Consider the following 10,000-nt stretch of genomic DNA (forward strand, 5'->3'; position numbering starts at 1 on the left):
AAATAGTGAAGTATCTACTTATCTTTCATTCATATTTTGTTGCTGTTTCGGTGTAATGTGATAGACTAAAGGAAAATAAAATCATATAGGAAATATGTCGTCATAAAGGGTAAATGTGGTGAAACTAAAACAATTTTTAGGGCCACATTCGGAGTGACTTCATTTAACCTTAAGACCTCCTGCACTAGCTTTGAGTGAGACCAAGTTACAGGGCTGAGGAGTTTACTAACTTACTTAAATTTACCATGAAGTCAAGAAAGATTGCATTTTTATTCAACAAAGTGCAGTTAAGAAACAATTAACTATATTTCCTGCACCAATTCCTTTTTTTGGGGTGATGCCACACAGGTTCACAAAGACACAATTAAAAAGTTTAACACATATAATTAACATTTAGAGAACACAACAATCATACAAGTTACGTTAAAAGCAAGAAAACTAACACATTACTGCAAAAATTAACAAAACGTTACGTTACTTCGATAGAAAAGAACTTAAACAGCAAAATAGATCTCCAAAATATTCTTATGAAGTTACTGCAATGGCGACGACAATTCACGAGGTGATTAGGCTGGATTCTTACAAGAACTTCTATTACTTGCCTTCATGGAGTTAACTGCTCAAAGAGACCTTGCTTCACCTTTCCACCCTGAAAGAAAACTCGGGAGGAGTATATGGCATAATACAGTTGTCAGACCTACAAAATTACAGGGTTACGTAACAAAACATCAATTTAAAAATAAACATCAAGTGCTCTAATCGTAACCCAACATACACAAAAAAGGCGGTTTCGTCCAGAAAGCAAGCTTAGATTACTGGCATGTGCCCTTACAATAAGAAAATAATATATATAGTCTCCACAGGAAGAAGTTTGACAAACTGTAATGATACGTCATCTAATTTTATATAGATGGACAAAATTTGCAAAAGAAGTGGTTTATTACTTTGAATATCAATGTACTAATTTATACCAGCTCATTGCTATAATTAATGTAATAAGACTACTTCTGTGGAGCGAAATAATCATATATCAACGTATTTTTTTCTCATAGAAACTGCGAAATACCCCAAAACAAGTACTCATAAAAACTAGGAAATTTTATTCAAGGGAAAAAAAATGGCAATTCTTGACAGTAAAGGTTAAAAATACCAGATAAATGCAAATTTTATGGAAACAAACTTAAAACAATCAATCATTAGAATAATAAATAATAGATAATTGTTGTATGAAAGAAGACCCGTAACTAGAGCGTTCGAATGAAATATCGGGTGTGAATTTGACTCGTGTGCCAAACAGCAGTCAATAAATCAGAGAAGCACTCTCACCTACTGCGTTTCCTTAGCGGGAAATGTCTGGCGTCTCATTGGCTGATTCATCATCTGCTATGATTGGTGGTTGTATGTGACGTCATACAATCTCGTATTTATGAATTAATTCAACTAGGTAAAGATAAAGTACCTATACTTATTATAGATAAATTAAGACTTATAAATTACAATCTTTATGAAAACAAACTTAAAATATTATCAATTTACTAATAAAATAGATAATGAATCTTGTTCAAACGTGTAAGCTAAATAAATATGTAATTTTTTAAGGAATAATTAATTAAGCTATGGCTACGATGTGTGAATTTGTAAACAAATGCAACAACCTTATCACAGCTCAGAAGATACAGCCAATCAAAGGACTGGAATTGCTCGCCAAGAGAGAGTTCCGGGGACTTTTGAGTTGCTGTTCAAAAAACCTAGCTATGGGGCAACCTGAAAACTTTTTGTTTTAAGGGAATTAGAGATAATTTTCTTTAAAATGCTTAGAGACAACTTTATAAGATGTATATCTTACCAGAGTTATACATTCGAATTATCAAATAGTTATTTGATAATAAAGAAATGCATCTTTGTGTCGTCATATAAGGTGAGGGATGAAATTCACTTCTTATCTAAATGATTGATTCATTCTGTTTGCTTGGTTTATTGAGGTATTAACACGTGGCTAATATTCGATTCATAAATAAATAATCTGATTTTATCAAGCTTATATATAGTGGAGGAACTACAGTAAATGACTTTAATTCGTATTTTGTTACATTTCAAGTATAATGTAAATTATTCGAGGGAATAATTGACTGTTTTGGTTACGGTGTTAGATGTGTGTGTGCGTGTGTGTGTGTGTGTGTGTGTGTGTGTGTGTGTGTGTGAGTGTGTGTGTATGTGTGTGAAGCTAAGTAAATAAAGGCAAGAATCAATCACAGCCGAGGAAGTTATAGCCAATCATAAGAATGGAATGTCCCGCTTAGAGAATTTCAAGCAATTATGCGTTGCTGTTCAAGAAACTAGTCCGAATTTCAATGAAATCACTTTTCAAACACTACCTTTTGGGGCCAGAAGTAAAGATTTTTTTGTTTTTTTTCTTTTTGAGGGAATTAGTGAACTTATAGTAAAAGAAGAGAACCACCAATTACAGCTGAGGAAGATTTGGCCAATGTTCGAAAAACTTGGCCGATTTTCCATTGAAATCCTTTCAAATTCTCTAGCAGTGAGACAGAGCTGAAGATTTTTTTTAAGAGAATTAAAGAGAGAGAGAGAGAGAGAGAGAGAGAGAGAGAGAGAGAGAGAGAGAGAGAGAGAGAGTTCTTTAGAAGGTGTTTTAATAACATATTTTATTAGAGAGATAAACTAATTACTGAATCATTATTTTCATTTATGAAAATATGCTTATGTGACGTTGTGGAGGATTTATTTTTGCTTTATTTTTATTTTTGTTTTGCCAAATCCTGTGTGTGTGAGAGAGAGAGAGAGAGAGAGAGAGAGAGAGAGAGAGAGAGAGAGAGAGAGAGAGAGAGAGAGATATTGTGTTAGCGAGCGAAAGTAGTTAGTGTAACGATCGTTTGTGGTGAGGAAGACTGTTGGTATAAATGAGATTGTTTGTTTACATTTTTAGTAAGGTTACGACAGTGGTGAATGTTTCGGAGCGAATGCTTTTTTTATTTGACTGCAGCTTAAGGCAGTTGTGTGAGAGCTGGATTATATTTATATTTTTTCGACCAGCGTGGAAGTGTTTTTTTGATTTTCAAAGTAAGTACAGTTTTGTTTATCTTTGCTTGTCGTGATTGTGAATGATAGGAACAATTTATTATTTATCTTTGATTATAGTGCGATAGTTCAGTTAGCTAGAAGTGTTCGTAAGTGTTTTTCTTTTTTATTTTGGCAGGCTGCGATTCCTCCTTTGGGGAGAGATTTATATGAATGTGATTGTTGACGACCTGGCTTGTTTAAGGAATTTGATACGACTGCTCAGATTTGGAATGAATTATTGATGACCTGGATTGTTTAAGGACCTGATTGGATTGCTCTGTGGATCTTGATGAAATAGATGCTGTAACGACCCCGCCCGGTTGAAGGAATTGGTTTGGCATATTGATATATTAGATGATGATGATGATGACGATGATGATAAGTGCAATTGTGCATTAACATTTTTCAGCGGTCCGGTTGCTGCAGAGTTGTGTTTTTGGCTACAAAAGACTGTTGGCCTTGTGCGGACGAAAGTGTCCACTCAGAATTACATATTGGTTGTGCGGTTTAGTTTTAAGTTTTGTTAGGGTTTAAATTTGGTTTATTTGAATTATGTTACGTTTATTGTATGTTTTGTAAGTTGTTAAGCGTTATTTATTTTGAGGGTTTAATTGAATGGTGGGATGATTAAGGCCTGTTTTGTGTTAAGTGTATGATTATTGATAAGTGTGTTTTTTTGTTTATGTTGAGCGTTATAGTCTGTAAGAAATATATAGTTTTAAGGTTATGTTTTGTTTTGTTTTGTCCTTTTGTCCAAGAGTCTGGTTGTAGATTACGTAAGGGGAAAGTTTGTTTTGTGGAGACCATTGTAAGTAAGTAAGATTCAAGGGGGTGGGGGTTGTTTTTGCAACATCCCGCCACAACGTCATCAAGAGTAGGATGAATTTTACCGAGTGTCTTTGCTTCTGTTTTCCAGTTTGAAAGCATTATTTACTATATCGAGCTTAAATAGTGAAGTATCTACGTAAATTTAATTCATGTTTTGTTACATTTCCGGTATAATGTAATAAAACAAATTAAAATCAAATCACATAGGAAATATGTCGTCTTGCTTGCTTGCTTGCTGTTGTATTGTAGCCAACAATTCCTTGAAGGTGATCTGAAAAATTCAGAGGGTTGGTTATATATCATCATAAAGGGTAAGGGTTTAAAATACCTGTGGTATATACACTTCAGATAAATGCAAATTTTATGGAAACAAACTCAAAACAAGCAATCATTTAGTAATAAACTGTATGTATCATGAATATAAAATTGTTGTATGAAAGACCCTTTTAACTAGAGCGTTCGAACGAAATATCTGGTGCGAATTTGACTCGCGTGCCAACAGCTGCCCGTAAGTCAAAGAAACCCTCTTACCTAATGCGTTTCCTAGCGGGAAAAGTCTGGCGTCTCATTGGCTGATTTGTCCTCTGCTATGATTGATGGTTGTATGTGACGTCATACAATCTCGTAATTATGAATGAATTCAACTAGGTGAACGTAAAGTACCTATACTTATTATAGATAAATTAAGACCTATAAATTAAATTTTTCATGAAAACAAACTTTGATTTTCTAATAAAATAGATAATGGATCTTTTTCAAACGCTCAAGCTAAATAAATATGTCATTTTTTAAGGAATAATTAACTAAGTTATGGCTATAATGTTCAGGTGGGTACACACACGCGAACCGAACCTTGTATGCGTAACTGTGTTACGCATATACGGTTACAAGGTGTCAAAATGTTGAGGACGAACCGTAACCGCGTTAAGCACGTAACTTCATTGAAATCCACTGCGATCATCAGTCTGTCCGGGTTGTTTACCGACGATGGCCACCATGCAAGTAGCAGCTGCCGCGTATATTTATATACATTATTTAACGGAAATGAAGCGAAATAAAAGAAGATGGTGGCAATCAAGGTTATAATATACTAGAAGGGTAGAATACAGTGGTCGGGAATTACTCGCTGACATGAGATTCCAAGAAGTTTCTGGCCACTACAAAAATTTCACCAGAATGACTGACTGACCAAAACAAGGGACTCTTCTATGGACGGCCTTATTCATAGTCGGTGTCAAGTTCAGCCACCTCTGTTGATACGCGTGCAATACAGGTCCCGTCCACACGTTGCGTAACGTGCAAAGAGACCTCCCTTTGATTCGGGGCCCAAAAACCGACAATTGCCGGGACGGAGGGCGAACCGAGCCTCGAACCTCGCGGGTTCGGGGTTCGGGTTCGAGGAACCGTCCACACTTGCGTTTTTGTTACAAGAATTGGTTACAATACAAGGTTCGGTTCGCATGTGTGTACCCGCCTTAAATTAGATGGGTATATGTGAATTTGTAAACAAAGCCAACAACCAATCACAGCTCAGAAGATACAGCCAATCAAAGGACTGGAATAGCCCGCCAAGAGAGAGTTCTGGGGACTTATGAGTTGCTGTTTTAAACACCTTTACGAATTTCAATTGAATTCTTTTTAAACGCTTTAGCTAGGGGGTTGGGGGGCAACCTGAAGACTTTTTGTTTTAAGGGAATTAGAGATATATTTTCTTCTAAATGCTTAGAGACAATCCTTTATAAGATGTTTTAATAACATATCTTACCAAGAGGTATACATTCTAATTGCCAACTTTATATTAAAGAAATGCATCTTTGTGACGTCATATAAAGAGTAGAATGTTAATTCTTATCTAAATGATTGATTCATTGGGCGGTATTCATAAAGAAAAGGATATGCTTATACCTGCAAAATATGAAGGAAATCTTTCTGCTTGTATTCATAAACATTTCAAGCAAAAGCTTCTACTTTTAGAGCAAAAGCATATCCTTATAATCACATAAAAGTAAATGGTTATACATAAAGAAGACCCTTTACTTCATATAAAGAGCATATGCTTCGAAAAAGTTTAGTCTGGTCAGTAGCAGACTGCAGTTCGAAGAGAAAGGTTGTTCTGTCCGATTCTCAGCACGATGGCAGATTTTGTGGATGTGAGGCATGTTAAGCAATACATCCTTCGTTTACCCACACTTGATCGTGATTTCAAGATGTTATTCCGTTTTGAAGAACAAAATGTACAGTGGCTTGCGGACAGATATCTTGTCCACACCTGGAATCTCAATGAAATATCAAGGTTAAGCCATAACTTGGTGATATGCAATTTAAATTTGCTTTTGCATGTATAAACAGTTGGAAGAATACGAAGGTTGCTGTATTTAGGGATGTATGTATGTACAAACAGTACATATGTATGTATGTATGTATGCATGTATGTATGTATATATATATATATATATATATATATATATATATATATGTATATATATATATATATATATATATATATATATGTGTGTGTGTGTGTGTGTGTGTGTACAGTACATGCAAATATACTGTATTCATATAATATATAAATATAGTTTATATATATATATATATATATATATATATATATATATATATATATATATATATGTATATGTATGTATATATATATATATATATATATATATATATATATATACATATATTATATGTATATGTATGTATATATTATATATATGTATGCATATATATGTCTGTGTATATATATGCATATATATACATCGTATAAATATACATATATACACAGAATATTCATATACTGCAGAAGCTTATATACATGCATGTATATACACATATATAAACTATATATATGTATATATATATATATATATATATATATATATATATATATATATATATATATATATATATATATCGATTCGTAACAGAAATAGATTGTTCTAAATCCCAAACCTGAAATAATTTAAATTCGGTTTGCTTTAAACCTCAATTACCCTTCGCCCTCCGTCCGGGTATCTTAAAGTTTCCTTCAAACTGCAAAGTTGAGCGTTTAGCGTCTTCAAAACTTTTTAACTCAAATCCATAAATCAAATCACGTAGTTTATTATTGTTATTATTATTATTATTATTATTATTATTATTATTATTATTATTATTATTATTATTATTATTATTATTATTATGATTGTTGTTGTTGTTGTTGTTGTTGTTGTTATAAAACAAGAATGGAATTTTTCGCGAGTCCTAAAAGAATTCGGAAGAAAATCTTCTCGGATTTCCAAATGGCTTCAGAAGAAATAGCCATAGACTTAGCATGGAATTCTGAATGCCTCCAGAACGGAATCTCAGAACGGTATCGGAAGAAAACTTTCCCAGATTTCCAAATGGCTTCAGAAAAAATAGCCATAGACTTAGCATGGAATTCAGGAATGCCTCTAGAACGGAATCTCAGAACGGTTTCGGAAGAAAACTTTCCCGAATTTCCTAGTCTTCAAAGGACATAGCCGTATACTTAACATGGATTTCTGAATGACTCCAGAACTGAAATTTCCAGGAGCAGTCCTGAACAACTCCCCGAGCTTCAAATGACTTCCGAAGACCTGATCTTCATTTTTTCAAACGTACCCTGCAACACCTCACATGATCTGTATGTAGCTGGCGAAATCTAACCAAAGAGTTGCGCGTCAATAGGAGTAAGAGGAAATGAGTTGATAACTGGGAGAAGGATTTCGCTTAACTCACAGAGATCGCGTTCTGGCGGAATAGTAAGCTGCCGGTAAGAATTATGTGTTACGTCTTCGAAACACCATCAACTACAGATGGTTTTGGTTGCTGCCGAAGTTGCCGATCGTTCGTTTTATATCGCCCGACCTGTAGAAAGACACGGGATCTTTCGTAGGCAACTGAGCTTTGAAGATCATAATGTATGTGTCTTGAAGGATCCTTTGCTTGGGCTTTTGCGACACTGTCTTATTAAAGGAGACTCTTGGAAAAAGTACGAGGCTTTGTATCAGTGTAAAAACGGATTGCGGGGAATGAGGATGGAGGCAGAATGGTTCAACTGAACGGTGAGTGACATGTAATTCTTCAACAGGATTGTACCAAAATTAGCCATTGAAGTAAGTACATATCCAGACGACATTGGTAAATATATCATGTTGCTCGTCATTTACTTTGGCATGATAGTGTATGCAGAGAAATCGATAGTATTCATCTCTTTACTCATTGCCCAGATAGGTAAAGAATAAATGCCTTCGATTTCCCTGAGGAATCTGACGAAGTGAGGACTCACGGCACTGAAATCTCTTTTGAAATCTAGAAGGACACTGACGAACTAAGGAAAAGAGACAATGAAATTTCGAAAGAAACAGATAATCTAATGAAAGAAGATCTGGAAAACTAGAAGACAGGAGAGAACAGCGAAGAGGAGCCTCTAATGCCAGAGGTAAGACACCTAAAAATAGAGAGCCTCTAATGCTAGAAGTAAGGCACCTCAAAATATAGATCGAAGACCCTCTAATGCTAAAAGTATGAAGCCTAGAAATATATGTCAAAGAACTAATGCTAGAAGTGTGGGAGCTAAAGAGAGAGGTCAAAGAACTTCTAATATTAGAGGTGTGGGAGCTATAAAGAGAGGTCAAAGAACTTCTAATGCTTGAGGTAAGGGTGCTGAAAAGAGGTCAAAGAACTTCTAATGCAAGGGGTGTGGGAGCTAAAAAGAGGTCAAAGAACTTCTAATCATGGGGCGGGGAAGCTAGAAAGAGGTCAAAGAACTTCTAATGCAAGGGGTGGGGAAGCTAGAAAGAGGTCAAAGAACTTCTAATGCAAGGGGTGGGGAAGCTAGAAAGAGGTCAAAGAACTTCTAATGCAAGGGATGGGGAAGCTAGAAAGAGGTCAAAGAACTTCTAATGCAAGGGGTGTGGGAGCTAAAAAGAGGTCAAAGAACTTCTAATGCAAGGGGTGGGGAAGCTAGAAAGAGGTCAAAGAACTTCTAATGCAAGGGGTGGGGAAGCTAAAAAGAGGTCAAAGAACTTCTAATACAAGGGGTGGGGAAGCTAAAAAGAGGTCAAAGAACTTCTAATGCAAGGGGTGTGGGAGCTAAAAAGAGGTCAAAGAACTTCTAATGCAAGGGGTGTGGGAGCTAGAAAGAGGTCAAAGAACTTCTAATGCAAGGGGTGTGGGAGCTAAAAAGAGGTCAAAGAACTTCTAATGCAAGGGGTGGGGAAGCTAGAAAGAGGTCAAAGAACTTCTAATGCAAGGGGTGGGGAAGCTAAAAAGAGGTCAAAGAACTTCTAATGCAAGGGGTGTGGGAGCTAAAAAGAGGTCAAAGAACTTCTAATGCAAGGGGTGTGGGAGCTAAAAAGGGGTCAAAGAACTTCTAATGCAAGGGGTGGTGAAGCTAAAAAGAGGTCAAAGAACTTCTAATGCAAGGGCTGGGGGAGCTAAAAAGAGGTCAAAGAATTTCTAATGCAAGAGGTGTGGGAGCTAAAAAGAGGTCAAAGAACTTCTAATGCAAGGGGTGTGGGAGCTAAAAAGAGGTCAAAGAACTTCTAATGCAAGGGGTGTGGGAGCTAAAAAGAGGTCAAAGAACTTCTAATGCAAGGGGCGGGGGAGCTAAAAAGAGGTCAAAGTACTTCTAATGCAAGGGGTGTGGGAGCTAAAAAGAGGTCAAAGAACTTCTAATGCAAGTGGTGTTGGAGCTGAAAAGAGGTCAAAGAACTAATGCAAGTGGTGTTGGAGCTAAAAAGAGGTCAAAGAACTTCTAACGCAAGGGCTGGGGGGACCTAAAAAGAGGTCAAAGAACTTCTAATGCAAGGGGTGTGGGAGCTAAAAAGAGGTCAAAGAACTTCTAATGCAAGTGGTGTTGGAGCTAAAAAGAGGTCAAAGAACTTCTAATCATGGGGCGGGGAAGCAAAAAAGAGGTCAAAGAACTTCTAATGCAAGGGGTGTGGGAGCTAAAAAGAGCTCAAAGAACTTCTAATCATGGGGCGGGGAAGCTAAAAAGAGGTCAAAGAACTTCTAATGCAAGGGGTGTGGGAGCTAAAAAGAGCTCAAAGAACTTCTAATCATGGGGCGGGGAAGCTAAAAA

This window comes from Palaemon carinicauda, chromosome 16 (genome assembly GCF_036898095.1).
Source record: "Palaemon carinicauda isolate YSFRI2023 chromosome 16, ASM3689809v2, whole genome shotgun sequence".
NCBI classification, from domain to species: Eukaryota; Metazoa; Arthropoda; class Malacostraca; order Decapoda; family Palaemonidae; genus Palaemon; species Palaemon carinicauda.